The 24,930-nt window shown below is 42.1% G+C and overlaps 1 protein-coding gene across 1 annotated transcript in view; it reads left to right on the top strand.

Annotated features, from left to right (window-relative positions):
* EEFSEC (eukaryotic elongation factor, selenocysteine-tRNA specific) overlaps positions 1 to 24,930 on the top strand; it is a 182,378-nt gene that overhangs the window by 13,200 nt on the left and 144,248 nt on the right. The gene's annotated exons all lie outside the window — the stretch shown is intronic.

Below are 24,930 nucleotides of genomic sequence, written 5' to 3'. Positions count from 1 at the left end.
CTGTTTTGACACACTTCATTTTATTTCCCAAATGATCGCGTCTGAACTGCATCCGGGTTCTGCAGAGTTGCAGAATTTCAGATGTTGATTGGGCCGCTCATTTATTGGTTTAGATTCAGCGTCAACTCAGCTCTCTCAGCCAGTGAAGGACCGTATGTGCATAGAAATATGCACATAATTACATACTTCTCAAGTATCCCTATTTAGGAGGGACAGTCCCTATTTCAGGCCCTGTCCATTTCTATCCTAATGTCCCTCTGTTGTAAGAGCTCAGTATTCTTGGTGTGTCTGAATTGTTCTTGTTCTAAATTACATTTTAGTTGCATAAATTATTAGTAAGTCACCTAAAATGTCTTAGAACAGCCCCACTCCTGGCCACACCCATAAAATGAAAGTGTCACTGATCACTCGCAGCCAGTGAGTCAAGCTCTGCACTGCAGGACTTAGCTGAGACAGAGAGCCTCTGGTTGTCTGCCACAATTAAAATGGTTTGACTTCAAACAATGGGGGTTGCCATGGCACTTAGTTTGACTTCAAACAATGGGGGTTGCCATGGCACTTGGGCTTTAATGGATATGGTCTTGACTGTTCCGTTAACTTAAAAAGCTTTTTCTTAGTGCAAAAAAAATAAATTTTATTACTTGGAAAACCAATCTGACTTAGCTGTTTGTCCTCCACCCCATGTCCCATGGTTTCTGACTTTTTGAATATGTAGTAGAGGAACATCTGGAAGAACATGCAGGAGCCTAACAGCGAGACAGGAGAGACGCCATTTCGGGCAGCTTCCAACCTGGCACTGATATCTGCCAAAATCCTGATACTCACCAGATCCATCCAGCTCCATAAACGACAGGCACGGATCGGGGACCTTCCGCAGCATCAATAGATGCCTTTCTTATACACCCCGAAGCAGGCTAAGCCGAAATGCAGGTCTGGGGCCTACTACACACCGGCGGCCTCGAGGAGCTTTTCTGCATATGGAGCCTGCACGGTGCTGCTGATTGACGCATTCCGACACCCTCAAACCTCCCCGCCAGCTATGAGTCATAGATCCCAGAAGCCACAGCCTGGAAATATCACGGAGCAACGGGACATCGGCACTTTACTTATGCGGCAAGTACCAGCCAAAATGGCGGCCACAGGCGGCCCAGAGAGCCCAAACCTCCCATCAACCCCTACAATGCCAAGCCTTACCCCTACTCCAGCAACACATGGGGAAGCACAGATCAACTCCACAGACATGCCTGGGGGGACAGCCCCTGCCACAAAGTAGGACTTACACAACATGCAGAATACACTGCTAGAAATACAGAGGCTCCTCACTAAAATCAAACATACTACAGATTAACGAGAGGGCGAATGCAGCTGAAGGGGACATAGAAAAAATATGCAGTGAACTAGCTGAAGTACAAAGCGCAATGCTTCAACTCCAAACTATCCAGTCAGGAGTAGGCGCAATCCTCTCTCAGAGTAAGACCTATAATGCTTTTCATCCATGTTGTTATTTCTCCAAGAAATTATCAGATGAGAAGAAAAACTACAATGTAGGAAATAGTGAATTACTGGCCATAGTTCTGGCATTCAAGGAGTGGAAATACCTCCTGGAGGGTTCTCGGCACCTCATCTTGGTTATAACAGGCCATAAAAACATCTCCTATATTGCTGAGGCTAGACGACTATCCTCATGCGAGTCCAGGTGGTCCTTGTTCCTCTCTCGCTTCCAATACACCATAACATATAGATCTGGATATCGCAATACCAAGGCAAATGCCTTATCCAGGCAACATGAGCCATTAGAAGCTGATCCTAATCCTCCCGAACATATAGTCCCTCCCGCAAATGTTGCCACTACCCACCTCGTGATCTCCTCTCTCTTCCTAGATAAGATCAAAGGTTACCAAAACCAAGCACTACCCGAAAAGCCCACTGGTTTATTCTTTGTGCAGGGTAGAGAAAGAAGAAAAGTTATGGCATTATATCATAGGGCAAAAACAGCAGGTCATCCAGTTATCATCAAAACCTATGAAATCATAACAAGACCGTTTTGGTGGCCTTCTGTTAGACAGGACTTTAAAGAGTATGTTAAGGCTTGCCAAGTCTGTACTCAATCTAAGTCCCCATACAAGCAAGCCACCTGGTCTTCTTATGCCCTTTTTGGTGCCCAGGATGCCCTGGTTACTCCTGTCCATCGATTTTATAGTGGACCTTCCCCCCCTCTGATGGTCATACAGTGATATTAATGGTGACAGACAGGTTCTCCAAAATGGCTCTCTTCATTCCCTTGAAGAAACTCCCTTCTGCAGTCCAACTGGCAGAGGTCTTCGCAAAAGAAGTGTTCAGGTTACATGGTATACCGATAGACATTGTCTTTGACAGGGGTCCCCAGTGCATATCAAGGTTTTGGAGGGGATTCTCTACCGAGATGGGTATATCGTTGTCTTTTTCCTCGTCCTACCACCCACAGTCAAACGGTGCTGCTGAAAGAGCGAATCAATCTCTGGAACTCTACCTGCACTGCTTTGTCAATCAGCACCAGGACAATTGGTCCCGTCTTCTCCCATGGGCTGAGTTTTCCAGGAACACAGTCTCTCATGCCTCTTCTGGCTTAAGTCCTTTCCAGGTGGCATATGGTGCGCAACCTAGCATCCTTCCCGGTGTGTTCTCCGACAAGGAAATACCCGATTTGGACGATCACCTTGCTGCTCTGTGGGAAATGTGGGATCAGGTCCATACTGCTCTATCACCTGATGTTCCACCTCTATGGTCATTCAGCCAGTCATCTGACCCATATCACCTCCTGTGAGAACCATCAGCACCGGTCCCAATTGGGGACCCCCTCCAGCCCGCACTCATCAGCCCAGGCAAACTAGACATCAGTGCTATGAGTGTGCACAGATTGGGCACCTCCGGCACAGCTGTCATGAGTTGCAACCAAGGCTCACCTGATATCGGGAACCCACCAGCAAAGCTGGGCTTCAGCTCACTGTTTGAGATTTCTGAGAATTACATCACTGTGAATGAGTCTAGGTTTCTTGAGGAGTACTGGGGATTACTTCATGATGCTGATCCAGTACAACCGCGTCTGGCGACAACCGATAACATCATTGGCAGGCCATATAGGTGAACCGGCAGGCTGCCCAAGGATTACGTAGCTACAATTACCCTGGTGAAACCCCATCTCATCACACTGACCTAGAGTACCAGCCTGTCGGCAGTCAGAGTAGCAGAGGGCATGTGCATCAGCTACCCTCCGCTAGGGTTCACATGGATTGGCGGGTGCTCGAGATGTGGATGTATGCATTATGAATAGCCTACCTGCTAAAGTACTATTGGGAAATGACCTAGGCTGGCTTTCCTCCTTTCCTTTCCAACCGGTACCACAAGAAACTTGTGGGAATTTTACAAAGGGCATTCATTGTTTCAGGATGTTTGAATTATATGGACAAAATGGAGCTATGCATTTGTTTTGGTGGGACTGAGGGTTGTTTTCAGCAAGTGAAACAAGGAGTTATGGGAAGAACTGTATGTACTCTTAATTAACCTATTGTATGCAAATGAACCTCTGTGCAATAAAGTCAGTTCTGTTTAACCCCTACATGTAGTCTCGACTCATGGTGTGGGGTAAAGCAGGGCTTGACAAATCCCAGGTGCCAGGTTGTCATGGTGACTTAACCCCTTAAGGACCAAACTTCTGGAATAAAAGGGAATCATGACATGTCAGACATGTCATGTGTCCTTAAGGGGTTAAAATTCCGCCCTGGGATGTCAGCCCCTTAGTTAAGGGGACCTGCCGAGGGAGCTTTGAAGCCCTCTGCAGTGGGGAACATTGGAGCAGGCCGCCGCTCATGGTGAGCATGTAGACGTCCGGCTCTGGAACACATTGTTTAATGATGCCGGGGCCTGAATATGACTTCACTCTGACCTCTGCATCACTACAGAGAGCGCGAGGGAGCAGAAATTGGCTGCAGGTAGATTACTGCTCCCTTGCTTGCCGCTTCTTGCTGCCTCCATGCTCACCTGGGCGGTTGGCTCCAATCTTCCCCACTGTGGCTTGTTTCAATGCTCCCTCGCCTTATTTACAGAGCTGACATGCAGGAAGAGAGCAGTCCCACTGGACCCCAGGAATAAAATCCACTCAGCTCTCCCAAAGGTAGGGAGGCTGAGTGGTTTTCAATAAAAAAAAGTCAGTTTGTGAGTGTGTGAGAGCGTGCGTGCGTGCATGCGTGCGTGTCTCTGTCAGTGTGTGTTCCTGTCAGAGAGTGTGTCCGAACGAATGAACAACTTTTGTTTTAAAAGAACAGGTAGGGGTGTGTGTGTGTGTGTGTGTGTGTGTGTGTGTGGGGGGGGGGGGGTAGGGATGCTGTGTGCGTGTGAGGGGGGGGTAGGGATGCTGTGTGTGTTTGTGGGGGGGTAGGGATGCTGTGTGTGTGTGTGTGTGGGGGGGGGGGTAGGGATGCTGTGTGTGTGTGTGGGGGGTAGGGATGCTGTGTGTGTGTGGGGGGTAGGGATGCTGTGTGTGTGTGGGGGGGTAGGGATGCTGTGTGTGTGTGGGGGGTAGGGATGCTGTGTGTGTGGGGGGGGGTAGGGATGCTGTGTGTGTGTGTGTGGGGGGTAGGGATGCTGTGTGTGTGTGTGGGGGGTAGGGATGCTGTGTGTGTGTGAGGGGGGTAGGGATGCTGTGTGTGTGAGGGGGGGGTAGGGATGCTGTGTGTGAGAGGGGGGGGTAGGGATGCTGTGTGTGTTTGGGGGGGGGTAGGGATGCTGTGTGTGTTTGTGGGGGGTATGGATGGTGTGTGTATGTGTGTGGGGTAGGGATGCTGTGTGTGTGGGGGGGGGTAGGGATGCTGTGTGTGTGGGGGGGGTAGGGACGCTGTGTGTGTGTGAGGGGTAGGGATGCTGTTTGTGTGGGGGTTAGGGATGGTGTGTGTGTGGGGGGGGGTAGGGATGCTGTGTGTGTGTGGGGGGGGTAGGGATGCTGTGTGTGTGTGGGGGGTAGGGATGCTGTGTGTGTGTGGGGGGGGTAGGGATGCTGTGTGTGTGGGGGGTAGGGATGCTGTGTGTGTGTGTGGAGGGGGGTAGGGATGCTGTGTGTGTGTGTGGGGGGTAGGGATGCTGTGTGTGTGTGTGTGGGGGGTAGGGATGCTGTGTGTGTGGGGGGGTAGGGATGCTGTGTGTGTGTGTGTGTGGGGGGGGGGGTAGGGATGCTGTGTGTGTGTGTGTGTGTGGGGGGGGTAGGGATGCTGTGTGTGTGTGTGTAGGGATGCTGTGTGTGTGTGTAGGGATGCTGTGTGTGTGTGTGTAGGGATGCTGTGTGTGGGGGGGTAGGGATGCTCTGTGTGTGTGTGGGGGGTAGGGATGCTGTGTGTGTGTGTGTGGGGGGTAGGGATGCTGTGTGTGTGTGTGTGGGGGGGGTAGGGATGCTGTGTGTGTGTGTGTGTGTGTGTGTGTGTGTGTGTGGGGGGGGGGGGGGTAGGGATGCTGTGTGTGTGTGTGGGGGGGTAGGGATGCTGTGTGTGTGTGTGTGTTTGGGGGGGGGTAGGGATGCTGTGTGTGTGTGTGGGGGGGTAGGGATGCTGTGTGTGTGTGTGTGGGGGGGGGGGTAGGGATGCTGTGTGTGTGTGTGGGGGGGGGTAGGGATGCTGTATGTGTGTGTGTGGAGGGGGGTAGGGATGCTGTGTGTGTGTGGGGGGGGGTAGGGATGCTGTGTGTGTTTGTGGGAGGTATGGATGGTGTGTGTATGTGTGTGGGGTAGGGATGCTGTGTGTGTGGAGGGGGGTAGGGATGCTGTGTGTGTGTGTGTGGAGGGGGGTAGGAATGCTGTGTGTGTGTGTGTGTGTGTGGAGGGGGGTAGGGATGCTGTGTGTGTGTGTGTGTGTGTGTGGGGAGGGGGTAGGGATGCTGTGTGTGTGGGGGGGGGCGTAGGGATGCTGTGTGTGTGGGGGGGTAGGGTTGATGTGTGTGTGAGGGGTAGAGGTACTGTGTGGGGGAAAGGGGTGCTGTAAAAAAAAAAAAAGTATGCTAAATCTGCTAGGGTTGATGTGTGTGTGGGGGTAGGGATGCTGTGTGTGTGTGTGTAGGGATGCTGTGTGTGTGTGGGGGGTAGGGATGCTGTGTGTGTGTGTGGGGGGTAGGGATGCTGTGTGTGTGTGTGTGTGTGTGTGTGGGGGGTAGGGATGCTGTGTGTGTGTGGGGGGTAGGGATGCTGTGTGTGTGTGTGTGTGTGGGGGGGGGTGGGGTAGGGATGCTGTGTGTGTGGGGGGGGGGTAGGGATGCTGTGTGTGTGTGTTTGGGGGGGGGGGTAGGGATGCTGTGTGTGTGTGGGGGGGGGTAGGGATGCTGTATGTGTGTGTGTGGAGGGGGGTAGGGATGCTGTGTGTGTGTGGGGGGGGTAGGGATGCTGTGTGTGTTTGTGGGAGGTATGGATGGTGTGTGTATGTGTGTGGGGTAGGGATGCTGTGTGTGTGGAGGGGGGTAGGGATGCTGTGTGTGTGTGTGTGGAGGGGGGTAGGAATGCTGTGTGTGTGTGTGGAGGGGGGTAGGGATGCTGTGTGTGTGTGTGTGTGTGTGTGTGGGGAGGGGGTAGGGATGCTGTGTGTGTGGGGGGGGCGTAGGGATGCTGTGTGTGTGGGGGGGTAGGGTTGATGTGTGTGTGAGGGGTAGAGGTACTGTGTGGGGGAAAGGGGTGCTGTAAAAAAAAAAAAAAGTATGCTAAATCTGTATTCCCCTCCTCCCTCCCTCCTTCTTACCTTTGATGAAGGAGGGGGGGGACACAGCCATCCCTGGTGGTCCGGTGGTGGTAAGGATTGTAGGGAGCAGCTCCCCTGTCCTCCCACAGAGAGGGCACGACGTGCCACAGGTTCTCCATCACTGCCCTAGTGGTCATCTGAGTGACTGTCACTAGAGGTGTTACTAGGCAGCAATGTAAACACTGCCTTTTTCTCTGATGGTCTGCAGGTACTGGCGATAGACCCCAGAACAACTAGATTAAACTGTAGTGGTTAGGGATGCACCGAAATTTCGGCCGCCAAAATCTTTGGCCGAAAATGGGCCTATCCCATTTCGTCCCAAAAAGGGTAAAATCTGCTGAAAATTACACCCATCCTTCCCCCTTATGAGAGGGCACAATGCCCGGTTAGTAGCCAGCACAATGAGAGGGCACAATGCCCAGTTAGTAGCCAGCAGTATAAGAGGGCACAATTTCCAAGTACTAGAAGTGTGAGAGATCACAATACACGGGGGAGGAATGAGAGGCGGGTTTATACCATGAGCCGCTGTTCCCGTGCTGTCACTGCTCCAGCCGGTTCCAGTAACCAGGACTCTAGTTCCGCGGCGGTCGGTGACACGAGATCACGAAGCTTCAGCCGCCGAAGCATGCGCGACCTCAGCGTAACCCCTCCCTCCCCAGGCCGGCGATCCATAGTGCGTGAGAAACCACGTTACCACGGCAACTGCCACACGACTTTTTCCTCTCGCTACAGCCGAGAGTTAGTCAGTGTTATTGTTGAGGATAGCCACGCCCATTAGGGATTGCCCTGGCTGGATCCATGGTTGGAGAGTCCTTGCTGGCAGGGAACGTGGCGGACATATTGTGATTGGCAATTCTTCACCCAGTTAAAAATGTTGTTTGGTGTCTTTGACCAATTCACTAACTATAGCTATAGAGACTGCGTTTTGCAATTCCTCACCCATCCTCCACAATTACCAATCTGGTTAATAATAACGAAAAATTGACAGCTGAAAGTTTAAGCTATAAAATCCTGGTTGGAAAAATAGGTTTAGTCGAGTTATTCACTAAAGTGTCTTTTTTTTTTATTTTTATTTAAATTAAAAAATGTAAATAAGTACCTTTCAGGGTTATTCAGCAAACTCCTGGATGTAGCAAAAAACTATAGCATAACTCCCAACTTTTGGAAGATATGGAAGCAGGACAGACTTAGAGACCTGCCAGTGGTACAATTTGTGTCATTAGTGATGTCAATAATGGGTGGGCCTGCATCCCTCCCAGCATTGGAATAGAATAGAGGCCCTATACCTTTATGCGTTTTGCCTGTTTTCATAAATTGTGTAAGCATAAATAGAATGTTTGTTCTTGCATAACTAGCTTAGAGCTGCGGTTTGAGTTCATTACTTGACATAGGGCTAGATTACATTTGATTAGTAAGCTTTACCAATGCTCTGATTATATTTCCAACTTCATATAAACGTTAATGGAGTTGGAAATGTAATCAGACAGAGCATTGGTAAGACTTACCAATCAAATGTAATTTATCTAGCCTTTACTGTTTTGCATATAATAGTTTTCTAGGACTATACTTTATTTGGATAATGGAAAAAAAAAGGAATAAAAAAAATAAGTTAAATCTGATTCTGTTACATAGAACTGAATGAATATTGTATATTAATATTAAATTCATATCAACAATATATTATTCTTCAGTGCTAACAAAGAGATTTAAGAGATATTTATTTATTTTGTTTTTTTCAAGTAATTTTCTGTCGAATTTTGATGTGTTACTTTAAATAAAAGTGTGGTTAATTTACTGGCCTGTAGTTTTTCATATTAGATTCATTAAATTCATTAAAAAGTCTAATATTAATAAAATTATGGAAAAAAAATCATTTGGGAAAAAAAATATTTTTCAGTTTCGGTTTTCGGACAAGGACATCCTGACTGTTTGGTTCCGGACCAGATTTTTTTTTTTTTTTTTTTTTTGTATTATCATCAGATATTGGTATTTGATTGATAATTTTTTTTTTTTTTTTTTTATAAAATGCTGTAATATCAGATACCCTATCATCATTTGTTAAAACAATTATTTTATAATTTCGTTCTTGTTACAATATATATTTAATCGTGGTGACATAGCTGCAGTCCACCTCAAGTAGACATCTATTCATACTAAATTCATACATTCTTGAGCGCTATCGGGGGGGGGGGGGAGGGGTGGGGGGAGGGATCGCCCAGGGATTCCATATTCTATAATAATCCTGTTTTTTCCCCATATTGACATACACTGCTTTTTCCATCGTTTTTTGAAATTGTACCTGTATTTGTATCTCCGTCCATGATGGGATTATACTAGTTTTCCATCTCCTAGCTAGGCAGATTTTTGATGCCATTAAAATTTGTATCGTCAGACTATGAGAATAGATATTGCTATCTGGTAAGTCTAAATGAAATAAGAATAAGTAAGATGTTAAACGAATTTTCATTCCATAGATTCTACCTATCACTAATTCCAATTTGTTTTTCACTGATTGAAGCATAGGGCAATCCCACCATATATGCAAATGTGTGCCCGTAAACCTGTTACATCGCCAGCAGATGTCGCTTGAACCAGTTTGAAATTTAAAAAGTTTTACTGGTACCATGTACCACCGGTGTAGAATCTTAATATAATTCTCATGAATAATAATATTATGTATTGTTTTTTTTGTTAATTTAAATGCTTTTGCCCATTCTTCTTCAGTGAAAACAGTTTTTTATTTCTTGTTCCCAGCTACTGATTTTATTTAATTTATTCCTAGGAGTATAGTCATATAATATTTTATTTATTTTTGAAATTAACTTATCTTTCCCCCTTATCGATATAATTTTATCGAAGAGATCATCTTCAATACACTTGTTTTTCAGGGTGTTTCTTATTTTTGGGTAAGCCAGAAACTCAGATTTTAAAGGGGTATTTAATTCATATATTTCTTGAAAAGACTTTGTTATTATCTATATAAAGGTCTCCCATGACTTTATATCCTTCCTGTTTCCATTTACTCAAGTTTATATCACTTACATATCCCTTCAAAACATCTATTGGGGCGGATGCTGATATATTATTTTCAATTTTATATCTTTTTTTTTAGGTAGTTCATATAATGATGTAGTTCTATCAAGATATTATTTTGTACCTTTAATTCCTTAAAGGCTATTTTATCCAGCCAGATTAAAGCAGTTGAATCTATATTTTTCGATAGTCGTTCTATATTTATCCTGGATTTTTGTTCCGAGTCTGTAAACATTGTATTAATTAGATGCATAATCATAATTGCATTGTGTCTCATTATTAAATCAGGAAAAGATACCCCTACTTCATTTTGACTACGGCTTAACAATTGGTGTGATGTTCTTGGCTTTTTAGATCCCCATACAAATTTCAGGAAGGCTACATGAAACTCTAGCAGTATTTTTTTTGGTATCCTCATTGGGATTGATCTCATTAAGTATTCAAGTTTGGGTAATACATAATCTTTAATCACACTTATTCTCCCCATCCATGAAATATATATAGGTTTCCATATGGATAGTGTATTTTTTATATCCTGGAGAAGAGGTAGATAGTTTATCTCAATAATTTTATTTCAATTAAAACCCAATCTAACTCCCAAATATTCAATAAATTCAGATGACCACTTAAATTTGTACTTATCTTTTAAAATATTGAGATCCGATTCTGAGATGTTATAGTATAGAACAAGAGATTTTGACATATTGATTTTATAGTTTGAGAATAGGCTGAATTGATCAATGCACAAAATTACTGCTGGGATAGATGTGTTAGGTGAGGATAGTGTAGAATTTTTATTTCAGTGTATCCCTAGTACTGGTTCTTGTGTCTATAGTGTCCCTTCAGAAATGCATTTTTCTTATTGAAAATTAAACTTAAAATTAGTTTAAAAAAATGCTGGCTCCTAGATTCCAAACAAATTTGTTGAGCCCCACCATAATCACTGCTGTAGTTACTGCTATAGTCACTCGCAACACATCATCACAAATGTGTGTACCTCTCAGAGCGAGAGCTTCACACATCAGAGAGAGCTAATCAGTAGCAGACCTTTTATATGTTGGTTGTGGAGCAAAGGGGGCGCAGGGAAGCTGCGCATTCAGTATGTCCTCAAATCCATGTGGGAGCGTTACGAAGAATTATGAAAGATAAGAGGACAAAGGAGCAGAATATAGTGTAGTATTTGAGTTACTGGTGAATATAAATTAGATAAATAACACTTGCAGATTTCTGGAGCTTATAGATATATGCGTCTGGACGGTACAATCCCCTCCCTGTGGATATGCTGATGGTGCTTTCCTATGTTGGGAGAAGTTCCAAGGCCAGTAGACAACTTTGGAGATCAGCGTTTGCTAGTGTCCTCCTCCAGTATGCAGTATTGTAGCAGTGAAATTGCACAAGTACCCGGTAAATGGAATCGAAATAAAACAGAATGTAGTGCTCTCTGTGTTGATACATTAATTAAAAAGGATAAAAGGAGATATACACAAAAGGAGAGCACAACAGGTTTTGCTTAATCCTAAACAGCATAAGTGGTATATTTCCCACCAAGGAAATCAAAGTGCAAATCCTCTGAATAAAATGTTCAAGAATAAGATCAGTTCCAAGCAAGTTTTATCGAAAATAAAACCAATATATAAAATATTCCAATAACAAGTTTGGCACTCTGCCCATTTACATAGCAAATATATACTCTGCCAAGGTGCAAACCTGCGGTGTGTGTGTATGTATGTATGTGTGTGTGTGTGTATATATATATATATATATATATATATATATATATATATATAAATATATATATATAATATACAGTAGGAAGAAAATGGGATGGACGACCACTTACTCAAAATAAGTGGGATCCATACTCATTCACAGATATATACCTCTTAGAGTCAATGTAACATAAAAAAGGGGGGGGGGGGGGGGTATAAACCTTTATTGGGAAAAAAATGTAATTGTAAATGGAATAAAAATTGGGAAAGAGTTACCAGGTGAGTACGTCTAAATAGTGTGTAAAAAAACGTGAAATTTAGGTACTCTAGGAAAGAATCTGGGATAAATATGCCTAACTTACATATAGGTGTCTACAGGCGATTTTTTATGGAATTCCGTTGTATATAATATGTAGAGTAGTCATGCCATAATGTTGGCATTTGTCAGAGAAGGAATGTTGGTAGGGATGTATAGTGCCTGACAGTGGTTATGGTGCCACTAGTAGTAGAAGGCTGCAATCACTAGTACAGGCTAATGTTGATAGATATGTATAGTGCCTGGCAGTGGTTATGGTGCCAATGGGAGCAAAAGGCTGTAGTCGCTAGTGTAGGCAAGGGTGTATGAAGTGGAATGTACAGAGAGAAAAAATAATACATTTGTCTCTATGAAATATATAGATACATCCACTTACATACAGATACTGGGGTTGTGTGGATATATTACAGAAATAGATGCCTCTGGTAGTAATCAAACGCCCTCCAGGGCGTGTAGTACATATAGATAGAGAGGAATAGAAATGCTCCTGCTCGATGGATCCTGTTAGGGACCCCACCAGGTATCGCCACAGAAAAACCCCAGATTGCCCTGGACTGACTGTCTAGCTACCACAGTGGGAAAAAGGTGAACTCACTGCTGCTTCAAGGCAGCCTCAATACTGACCCTTCCAAACATATCCCTACTAGCCCATAGAGTTACTATACTATATCCATAAGTAGGAACACAGTAAACCCAGGTAGAGGGAAAAATAGAGGTGAAAAGCCGAAAAGAAATAAACCTCAAAGTGATTGCATCGGCAAGGAATATGCTTGACGCGCGTTTCGGCGTCTCGATACGCCTTTATCAAGAGCTGAATGGTGAATGGGCTGAGAGCTAGTTATAAAGGGAGAGGTATGCCCCTCCCTTGAAGTCCGGTCCACCAATCTGCATCCAGGAGCTGCCTGTAGGGAGTGTGTCACAACCAACCCCCCCCTATGCTCACTTGTCCAATAGAATACGGAAAGGGGCGTGGTAAAGCTCCGATCTAAAAAATCACGGAGGGTAACGCTACGTAGATTCAAAAGCCCAATCGGAATAATAATACAAAGGGGTGACCATGGGAACACCAATGAAATAAAGTGCCATCGTATTAAATCGATGGATGATTAAACTGTATCACTGTTTAGGCTTCATGGGTTAACACAGCGCAAACACCGTGTCAATTGCAGGGATGTATCTATTTTAAATGTATCAGGGTGTAATCACATTGGGTACAATTGAATAGATATAGACCCTGTATATAGAGTGAGAGGTAGGGAGGTTTTGCATACACTACAGGCTTAGCTGAACAGAAGAAAGATGAAACTGGAGCTATTTAAGTTCCTAAAATATGTGACTCGCAAATAAAGTCAGTATAAAGGGGGAATAAATGATCTAAGGCGTCCCCAGTATCTTATGTAGTCATGTGAGTCAAAAAAATATATATACATAGTAGAGATGAATGGGGATAGTACTTATTTCCCGAAGGAAGTAGAGAGATTTAAATTATAATAATAAACAAAGTACAGAATACTAACCCAATTCCAGTCTTATAACAAGACATGGAAATAATCAGCACAAAAACCCAATTCACCATAAAACATTAAGGTTGCAGCACCCTATAATGTTTACATAGATGGATCACTTAATACAAAAATATTCTACAAAAAAATATAATCATAATGTTAAGACCAGATAAATAAACATATGCATTGATGTTGAGTATATATACAGATATATATAGAGAGAAGTCATGTAGTTTGAATTAAAATTAAAAAAAGATAGGGCAGCAAATGTGAGAGATATCCTGTTTAAATAAAAGGGGAAAAGGAGAACCCTTCATTGAGGCCTCTTGGGTTGAGAGTATTTAATTTATAAATCCACCTGCACTCCTTTTGGCGCAGGATTTTATCAAAATCCCCCCGCCTTTGTTCTCGTTTAACTAGCTCCAGACCACAAAACCGTATGTCCTTAGATGAACCCCCATGGTGTTCCTTAAGGTGTCTGGAGATTGGGGTCTCCAGGCGATTTTTTTTTTTGTACATCTCACATGTTCTTTGATGCGTTCCTTAAAGGGCTGGAACGTCTTCCCAACATACATCAGTTTACAACTGCATGTGAGGAGATAGACCACACCTTCAGAGTTACAGTTAAAAAAATGCATTATCTGGAAAGACTGTTTGCCCTCACTGTCGCTTACTCTCTTTGAGTCCCTCAGAATAAACCTATAGGCTATGCATCTTCCACATCTATAGGTAATCACTGGAATTTGATGTCCCAACCATGTTGTCTGAAGATTTTGTTTGACCGAAAAATGGCTAGGGACCAGGATGTCACGGAGGTTTTTACCTCTCCTGGCTGTTATCGTAACTTGTGGTCCAAGTACTTCTTTTAAATGGGTATCCTTAAGTAAAATGGGCCAAAATCTTTGAAGAGACCCTTTTACTTCATTCCAGCCAGTATCAAATGTAACTATCATCCTGATGGTTTTATTCGTGGTGGATTTGGGATTGTGCGTGTCTGACAGGAGGTCTACCCTGTTCGTCAAAAGTGCCCTTTTATATGCTCTTTTTAAGCATTTGTTCGGGTATCCCTTCTATTTGAATTGTTGTCTCAAATATTCAGCTTTCATTTGAAAATCCTCTAGGTCTGAACAATTTCGTCGTAGTCTAAGATATTGACCAGTTGGGATACCTTGTTTAAGAGCTGTTGGGTGATGACTATCCCACTTAAGTAGGGAATTTGATGCAGACGGCTTCCTAAATAAAGTTGTTTTAAGGGAGCCATTTTCACAGATTGAGATGGTCAGGTCCAGGAAGTTCAAAGAATTGCCGCCAAATTCGGAGGTGAAGCTAAGGTTGTCCTCGTTTATGTTAAGGAGGGAAACAAATTGATTGAATTCATCAATATCACCCTGCCATACTATCAGGACATGAAAGGTGACAATATGCTCGAGGTCCTGATTTGTTCTTCCCACCACCCAAGGTGGAGGTTGGCGTATGATGGGGCACAAGCCGTGCCCATCGCCGTACCTCTCACCTGGTGGTAGAATTTCTTGTTAAACAGAAATTATGTGACAGGATGAACTCCAGCAGTTTGATGGTGAAATCAGTATGTGCCTGATATTCTATGCCCCTTTTGGCTAGAAAGTATTTGATGTGCTCGATTCCCCTTTGGTGTGGAATAGAGGAATACAGTGCCTCGACATCAAGGCTGCATAGGTTGAATGTAGATGAGATATGGAGGTTAGAAAGGAGATGTAGAGCCTGTTTTGTGTCTCTAATATACGAGGGTAAACGTTCCACAAATGGTCTGAGAATCTGATCGATATATAGACTATCATTTTGGGTCAAATTGTTAATCCCAGAAACAATGGGGCGGCCTGGTGGATCCTGGAGATTTTTGTGGACTTTAGGGAGGCAGTAGAAGGTTGGTATCCTTGGGCACCGGTTAAGGATAAAAGAATATTCCTCATTGGATAGCAACCCTCCACTGCGACCCCCCTCCAGAATATCTTTGTAGCTGTTGTGAAACATATTGGTGGGATCTGAATGCAGGACTGTGTATGTGTCCCTGTTACTAAGAACGTCCTGCACCATTTTCTCATATTTCAATATGTCCATCACCACCACATCACCTCCCTTATCTGCTTGTTTAATAATTAAGGTGTCGTTGCCTCTTAAAGATTTTAGAGCACGCTGTTCCTGGCTAGAAAGATTGTCATTAGGAAAGGAGTCAAGATTTTTAGTTTCTATAGAGTCGATCTCATTTTTAACTGCTTCCAGGAACAGATCAATGTTCCTGAAAGCAGAGAAATTTGGAGTGAAACGACTTTTGGGTTTAAATTCTGGATGTTTAAAAGGAGATTGGCTTTCATTTTCATCCAATAAAGAAACCAAGTTATTAAGACATTCAACATCACCAACGGAAAGGCCAAGAGATCTTGCCTTCTTTTCTTTGTTCAATCATGGAATTTATGTAGGGCTAATTTCCTCACAAAGAGGTGTAGATCTTTGATCCATGTGAATCTATCAAAGGCGGGAGTCGGAACAAAGGATAGGCCTTTTCCTATGATTTTATAGTGGAAATTATCGAGCTGAAAGGATGATAGGTTAATGACCTGTAATCTAGGAGTACCGGTAGGTTGGGAAATAGGTTTATCCACTAGTAGCGTCTCCTTCTGCCTCTCTCCCCCTTCTCCCTTCCCTCCCTCTTTGATTTTTTTGATTGATATCGTGTTTGGTAATTCGGGTAGTCCTCCTGGTGCCCCATTTCTAAAAAAATCTACCCCTTTCTTTAGAATACTACGGGGATTATTGGTGCTGGAGGTCGTGGGGGTTGGGGTTTGAGAGTTTGAAGGTGCGGTACTGGAATCGGTATCCGATGAATCATATTCGGAGGTAATGTAATTATCAGAATTTTGTCTCAGGCGTCGATTTGGGAATATATATATATATATATATATATATATATATATATATCATTTTTTTTGCCTAGATTAGGTGTTTTTTAAAAAAAGAGTGCAACCATCCCCCCATGTTTTATATATATATATATATATATATATATATATATATATATATTTGGGAGTCTAGCCAACTCCTGGGTTTTGCACGCCTCCCTGTCACAGGTGCCTCATCTCAGGTCCCTATTTAGCCTTGTACTGCAGAGAGCCTCAGATGGAATTTTTTCCCAAGTAAGTGGGTTAATCTCATAAGAGCAGACAGACTGTGAGAGTAGGACCTGCCAATGATGGGGTACATTGACGTTGTGGCAGGCTTATGCAATGTATGATCATATAATGTAACTAAATCCCCATATTTTTTTTGCCTAGATTAGGTGTTTTTAAAAAAACTTTTAAAAACTAATAAAATCTGTCAACATTGAAGTTGCTGTTTAGTAGATAGGAGAGTGCGCTGGATCTTGTGTATTGTTTGTTGTATAATATGGCCCCCAGCAGCACCCCATTTAAGCATGTTCAGGTGAGTGCAACCATCCCCCCATGTTTAATTTATATATATATATATATATATATATATATATATATATATATATATATATATATATATATAAACAATCAATACAGGTGCACTCCTGGGCTTGAAGAAAGTATTACTGGTTTATTGTGCAAAAAAATGAGGATCGACGTTTCGACCTATTCAGGTCTTTCTCCAGATCAAGATAAATACATATAAACAGTGCAAATTTATAAATACGGGTAATAACACTTACCAATGTGCGTGAGGTGAAATCCCAGACGAGATTGAAAACCCGGAAGTGCAAGGAAAGCGCGTGTGACGTCACCACGATGTATCACTGTGGTAACCAAAGTGGTTACTAAGCATCCACTGTTGTAAACAGGAGAAATTAGTGCGTAAGAGAAAACGCATGGATTCTGCCTTCCGAAATGGAGGAAAGTAACAGGACATAGGAAGCCAACGAAACAATGTGAAAAAAAGTGAAATCAGTGATCATATCAATATAGTGCCAGTGTATTTGTGAAAAAAGGAAATTCATATGAGATAGCATCCTATGAGGACCAAAAATAAGCATCTTATAAGACATTTATCTCTGAGTGAGACTTGAATATTTTGGATTTTTCTTTTCTGTGATTTTACCAGAACCCAATCCCACTGTTTCAGTGAGACTTCATATACTGTATTGTCTTACCTGCTGATACAAAGTATTTAAGTGTTCTTGCATAGCAAGACCACTTAATGTTATCTCACATATATATTATTATTCTTATTATAGCCTATTTACCACCCTAACTCCTCCCACAGTTTTTACACTACATAGACCAAAATATACCAAAACGTGCGGATTGTTCCTGATTGGTGTGCTATTACTTTGTGGAACGTTTCGCCGAATGGTTCACGGAATATCGTCGTTCTTGTGGCCACCACTCCCTCATTTTCAAACCCACCTACACAAATCGTATATCAAAATGTTCAGCTATCCCTGCTGCCACTAGAAATGTCCACGGCTAAGCCATAGTCCTGATAGTTTTCACGATATGAGCATTTGTTTGCAACTCACGCTGTCCATTGACATTCATTGAAACTCCACTCCAGACAGCTTAAATTTGAAGGGCAATTTCTAAAATGCGACTGTGCCTTCATTGTTAAGATTTCAGAGACATACTATGCATCAAAATGTAAGTCTGGGTCTTGTGATTCTAACAATATAAAGCTCTTCGCTGTAAGATGTATAGTTTTTAAAATACGACCGTTTGATGATGGCAGCCGCCAAAATACTCTGACCTGTGCCAGGCTGCAGCAGCAAGTGATGTCATAGACAGGGCCTTTTGCACACCTGCTAATGTTTTTCTAAATGTATGTTTTAATGTAACTGTGAAGCACTTTGGGCAACAACATTGCAATTAAATGTGCTATATAAATAAATAAGTTACTCTGCCCACTCCAGTTCTAGACTACTCGTGGAGGCAAGAACACTTCACACAATTTCCCCAGAAATTTTAGCTTTTCTAGTTTATATTAATATTGTTATTTCTACTGTTTATCTACCTGGCGCAACCCTTTTCCTGTAATCTTAAATGGTTATAATGCTTGGAGTGTCCCTTTAACCCCTTAAGGACCAAACTTCTGTAATAAAAGGGAATCCTGACATGTCACACGTCATGTGTCCTTAAGGGGTTAAACAAAAATGTGTATTATGCTGGTAGTCAGCGAAGTAGACAGTCACCATACTAGAGGCTGTTAGCCATACCAGTGGTGGGCTCTGATCCCTTATCAGAGCTGATTGTCTGCCTTCTTATCCTTCTTTATCCTACAGGACAGGTGCCAAAACAAAAGGGGCTATGTTGTTGCTGTGTAAATATTGTTTTTTAATGAATGGGTGCTGAATTCTTATCTGTTGGATAGCTGTCAGTCAAAAACGTAACTCCTGGCTTTGCTGAAGAGGGCCATTTTAGACAGGGCAAGGGGCAAATAAATTTGGAAGCGTAAATTCCACATGTAATTGCAAGGGTATAATTGTTACTTCTGTCTCAAAATTGTTTTGCGGGAGTGAGTTCACTGTTTGGATCTGTTTCCACTTTGCAAATGAAATCTCCAAAGGCCGCTTGCTGTACTCTGTCTCTGATACAGTATTTTGAGCTGGAGGGAGACAAGATTAGGAGAAACAAAAGCAGCCAAGACCCCCGTGAGTACTGTAGGTATGTAGCCTGGTGATGCAATGAGGAGCAGACAGGGCCTTAAGATCAAGGGATGCGTAGCCTCATTAACAGAGTTCAGGACTGGGCCAATTTAGCAAGAGGGATTACTGGCAGAGCTTTCTGGTGAAGTTAGATATTCAATTGTGTAATCTTGTCGGGGTCAAGCAAAAGGTAACCTTGTGTAGATATTTAATGCAAGATTGGGTGGGATCATTTAATAAATGTACTGAAAAACAAAAGGCAAAGACATTGGACTAGTTGTGAAGAAAAATATATTTATTCATAAAATAAAACAATTAAGGAAAAGCACAAAAAAAATTGCAAAAACAGAATTCAAATCGCGATAGAGATCTTTATAAAAGTTAAACAAGAAAAAAGAGAACAGACGAATGGCACAAATTAAATATAATAACAAAGTCCTAAAAAGCCACATAAAAATTGCTGCTTGTTTTAAAAAAATTGGGCTTGTTCTTTTTACTGAAGTACACATCTCCAGGGTACATTTTGTCCTTTGTTTGAATGAATATACTTTACTCTGTTTAAAAAGTGTTTTATTATACTCCTAGGAACACTCATGCATTTATTTCATAGTCCTAGAGTGTTTTTTTGTTTTGTTTTTGTTTTACCTTTAGAATACTCAAGTCTCTTCTAGAACAAGGTTACTTACCTCTAATTTTGCAGTGACAGGGTTCCATCTTACAGCTTACACTCTATTTCCTATGAGGCAATACCAGCGTAACGCCAACAATGTTTTGTAAAAAAATTCTTATGTGAAGACACACATATAAAAACATTGACACGTCACATACACACACATTCATATACACACAGACACAAAGATATACACACACACACACACACACACACAAACCTTGACACACATACTCTTTGACAGACACACATACAAACACATATACACTCTCACGGACAAGCACACATACATGCTCACTGACAAACACATACACACTCACACACTCAATGACAAGCACACATACACTCTCACTGAGTAGGCACCTGCTTTCTACACATTGCAGGTGCCTACTCTGCTAAAAGTTACCCGGCCGGGGAGGTTACTGGCGGCAGCGAGGGAGCTCAGCCTTCCTGCTCCTCACTGCTCCCTCGTGCGCGCCGTCTGTAGTGATGCCGGACAACGTCATATTCTGGCACCCGGCATCACTATAGTGCGCGTGAGAGAGCAGTGACGAGCAGGAAGGCTGAACTCCGGATAGAAGAGTGCCCACACCAGCTCCCACGGGCAAGGAGCAATAACTAAATTATGTGAGTATGTGTCTGTGTGTGTCTGTGTCTGTCATTGTGTTTGTGTGTCATTGTGTGTGGGTGTCTGTGTTGGTCAGTGTTGCATTGGCTGCGACTGGACAGTGGAGTACCTAGAGGTGCATGGAGACATGCAACTCCACGTCACATTTCGACATGACATCGACGTGCTCCACCTTCACAGGGTTTCAAAAAGTAGCAGGAGGATCAGATTTGGCACAGAGTGCGGCTGGCGCCATTTGGGGTATACCAGAGGCAAAATTAAGGTGAATAAAACCTTTTATTTTATTTTTTTAAACATGTTGGGGTGGTTAATAATCTAAATAGGTAGGCTAACACCAAAACATTCCTGAGCCACTATTTTGTTTAAAATATATGTTTGTATGTTTGCATTTAAGCAACTATACTTTTTTTTTCTTGTCTTTAAAGGCAACAACTTTTAGGCTGCTACACATGCATTAACTTGATCTCCCAAGTGTGTACCCAAACTCTAGGAGTTGTTGAATAATGATTGAAATTAGAGGCAGTGCTGCTGCACATGCAACTGCTTTGTCCACTACATTGGTGGATGAAGCAATTTTTTCTTTTACTTTATCTCCTTTTTTCTGTACACTAGCCAGAGTTTTATTTTCTATAACATATGTAGATGGTGGAAGCGCACTCAATCCTTTGTCATGGAATTCAGGGTGTTCCAGTGGACAAGTCCCAGTACCAAATGGACCAAGTATAAAATTTGAATAGAAGAAATAATCCAGGCACTCCAGCGAATTCCAAAATAGAGGCAATTTTTATTGGAACAAGGAACCAAAAAGCAACGTTTCAACCCCTTAGGGCCTTAGGCCCTAAGGGGTTGAAACGTTGCTTTTTGGTTCCTTGTTCCAATAAAAATTGCCTCTATTTTGGAATTCGCTGGAGTGCCTGGATTATTTCTTCTATTCAGAGTTTTATTTTCTGGCACAATATTTAGATTATGTAAATGAGATGTATATATATATATATATATATATATATATATATATATATATGTATATTACAATTTTTTTTACAATTGTCCTGTCAAATAACACATGGAGGCACAGACATGTAATAGTGTATGTATAAATATAAAGTGTGTGTTATTTTTATATATAGTTATGTTCCAAACACATATAAATATATATGGTAAAAATCTATCTTTGGATTTCTCACATTAGGACACTAGGGGACAGTGTAGCCCGTACCTGGAATTCACAGGGCAAGGCATGACCCTTAAGACCTTTGACTCATGGCATGACCCCTAAGACCTTTGATACCAAATTCACAATACAGTGTACACAAGTCTCACTTCTCCCTGTCACTAGTGAACTACTAAATCAGAAAATGTGCAAGTGGAACGTGTATCTCTTCTATTAAAAAACAGACATCTGCTTTCCGATAGCATTGCACACAAGTAAAGCTGCTTCCTGACTGAATTAAACGCAAATGTTTTTTGTTTTTTCTTCTCATCTCATATAAAAAGTACTAAAATATTACCTTATCTAGTACTGATTGCTGAGATTATAAATGTGTTCTACTTTTGATGGGTCCAAAACCAGTAACATGCAAGCAGTGTGCTTTGGCCGCTGCCTTGCGATATGGGACTGAAAAACATGAATTGTATATATTTGACAAAGGGACTGCAAAATTTTACTTCAAACTAATGAAGCTGGAAAATTAGCTTGGGTTGAGAACATTTAAATTATTTTAAATTATTTTGGTGTAAAATGTGAAAATTCCCTTTCCACAATTTCTGATTTTGTGAATATGTATATTCTTTACACGCATCTTCTTTTAAAGGAGCACTCGAGGCACTATAACCACTACAGCTTGCTTTATTGGTTATGGTAGGTAGAGTGCCCTGGCTCTACCTACTGTAAGTAGTAAAACTGTTTTATTTCTTAGCTGGGGCTCACCTGGGGCTAGCAGAAGTCTCTGCTTAGGAAGTTCCGGCACTCCATCATTGGTACTGGAGGTCAAGATAGGCGTCTGGTGGATCCCTGGTTAGAAGTCAAAACGTTTGAGGATCCTAATCACTAAATCAGCTGCAGTGGTTATGGGGCTTGGAGTGTTCCTTTAATACTTTGCATGGCTCACTTGTGCTCATATAATTAAAGGGACACTTGGACTAATATGGCACCAATGTAACATGTCTGTTGGTAATTGCCAAACGTTTAGTACAAAAAATAATAATTATAGCAACACTCCAAACACCATACCCTCTATAGCACACTTTAATGCTTATGATGCCAGAATGACCTCATTCTCTGAGCTTCTGTTTTTGTAATTGGTGTGATCCTCTAAATAAGAAGTTAAACCTATTTATTCTTTACATTTTTAAAGGGGCAGTCCAGGCACCCAGACCACTTCTGTCCATTGGAGTGGTCTCGGTGCCAACTCCCATCACCCTTAAAAATGGAAGTGTAATTATTGCAGTTTTTATAAACTGCAATAATTACCCCACAGGGTTAAGTCCTCCTCTAGACAGCCACTAGAGGGAGTTCCGTGTTCTGAGAACACGAAAAGTGTTTTAAATGACGCTATCAGACAGCCACTAGAGGGACTTCCGTGTTCTTAGAACACGAAAAGTGTATTAAACGACGCTGGACGTCCTCACGCTATGCATGAGGACCTCCAGCGTCGCCGGAATCCCCATAGTAAAGCATTGAATAATGCTTTCCTATGGAGCGGTCTAATGCGCGCGTGTGGCCATTGCCGCGCATGCGCATTAAGGTCTCCCCCACCGGCTGACTTTGGCGGGGGAGGAGCGTGGGCGGAGCCTGACCCAGCACCGAGGGACATCGGCGCTGGATTCATGTAAGTCACTGAAGGGGTTTTAATCCCTTCAGCAACATGGGATGGGGGTGGGAGGGAGAGGGGCACTCCAGGATTCTCTAGTGCCAGGAAAACGGACATGTTTTCCTGGCACTGGAGAGTCCCTTTAAGATTTTAGATTTTAATACACTATCATTGAAACTAAGTTGGGTGCACATTTATTATGGGATATCCTATTTATTCAGCCCTCAAGTCTGCCTGGTCTCTCTAACATTAAGGTGAAACACAATGGTTGCTTGGTTTTCCACAGCCAAAACAATGTCATAATTTGAGAAATTCTACCTTCAATCTGACTCTCCCAGTAATTATATTTTGAGAGCTGATGAAATTTCATTGACAGTAATTGTTTCCTCTACCCTTATGCTGGGTGGTGATAATCAAAGGTTTCTGTAGAAGTGAGGAATTCCCATTCTGTAAATTGCAGGTCAGCCATAAGCCCAGCGTGTGACTGACTGCACAGATCCTGTTATGGGCCACTGGCAAATGCTGAACTGTAACACTCTGTGGCGTTACCTATTTAGCTTTTTAGCTTTGTAGATTACATTCTGATCTCTGTATTCTGTCAGGACTGTTCCTGTCACTCTGCAAACAGGAGTCAGAAAGCATTTTGCCACCAAATCCTCATGTTGAAAACAAATCTCTAATTTGGCTATTTTACCCTAAATTTTACAACTTCATAATAGATTTATTGCAAGTTACTATACTGTTAAAACTCTCTTTTTATTCAGATACATTTTGCAACCAGATTTATCAAACTGATTACAAATAAGGAATTTTCAGTATCATATAAATTTCATCATTTGCATTTTATCTATTATTATAGACTTATCTTAGTGATGAGAAATATTTGTTTTATTTATTTTAATCCAAATATGACTATTGTTTAATTTTTCTGTTGTCATAATTTTCCAGTTCTTAAAACGAAACTTTCACACTTTCACGTACCAGATTTGTATTTTTATAATATACTTATTTATCCCATATATTTAAAGAGGCACTATAGTCACCCAAACACCTTTTGCTTAATGAAGCACTTTTGGTGTATAGATAATACCCCTGCAGTCTCACTGCTTAATTCTCTGCCATTTAGGAGTTAAATCACTTTGTTTATGAACCCTAGTCACACCTCCCTGCATGTGACTTGCACAGCCTCCCTAAACACTTCCTGTAAAGAGTTATTTACAATTTATCCTTCCTTTATTGCAAGTTTTGTTTAATTTAGATTTTCTTACCCCCTGCTATGTTAATAGCTTGCTAGACCCTGCAAGAGCCTCCTGTATGTGATTAAAGTTTAATTTACAGAGAATGAGATACAATTGTTTAACCCCTTAAGGACACATGTCATGATTCCCTTTTATTCCAGAAGTTTGGTCCTTAAGGGGTTATGGTAAATTACATCTGATTGAAAGTGAAACCAGTTTTATTTTCATGCAGTCTGTGTCAATCAGAGCCAGGGGAGGTGTGACAAGGGCTGCATAAACAGAAACAAAGTGATTTACCGTATATACTCGAGTATAAGCCGACCCGAATATAAGCCGAGGCCCCTAATTTTATCCCAAAAAACTGGGAAAACTTATTGACTCGAGTATAAGACTAGGGTGGGAAATGCAGCAGCTACTGGTAAATTTCTAAATAAAATTAGATCCTAAAAAAAATATATTAATTGAATATTTATTTACAGTGTGTGTATAATGAATGCAGTGTGTGCGTATGTGTGTGTGTGAGTGCAGCGTGTGTGTATGAGTGCAGCGTGTGTATGAGTGCAGCGTGTGTGTGCATGAATGCAGTGTGTGTGTGCATGAATGCAGTGTGTGTGTGCATGAATGCAGTGTGTGTGTGCATGAA

The sequence above is a fragment of the Pelobates fuscus genome, chromosome 7 (genome assembly GCF_036172605.1).
Source record: "Pelobates fuscus isolate aPelFus1 chromosome 7, aPelFus1.pri, whole genome shotgun sequence".
Taxonomy (NCBI): Eukaryota; Metazoa; Chordata; class Amphibia; order Anura; family Pelobatidae; genus Pelobates; species Pelobates fuscus.
This window is presented reverse-complemented; position numbering and strand designations above follow the sequence as displayed.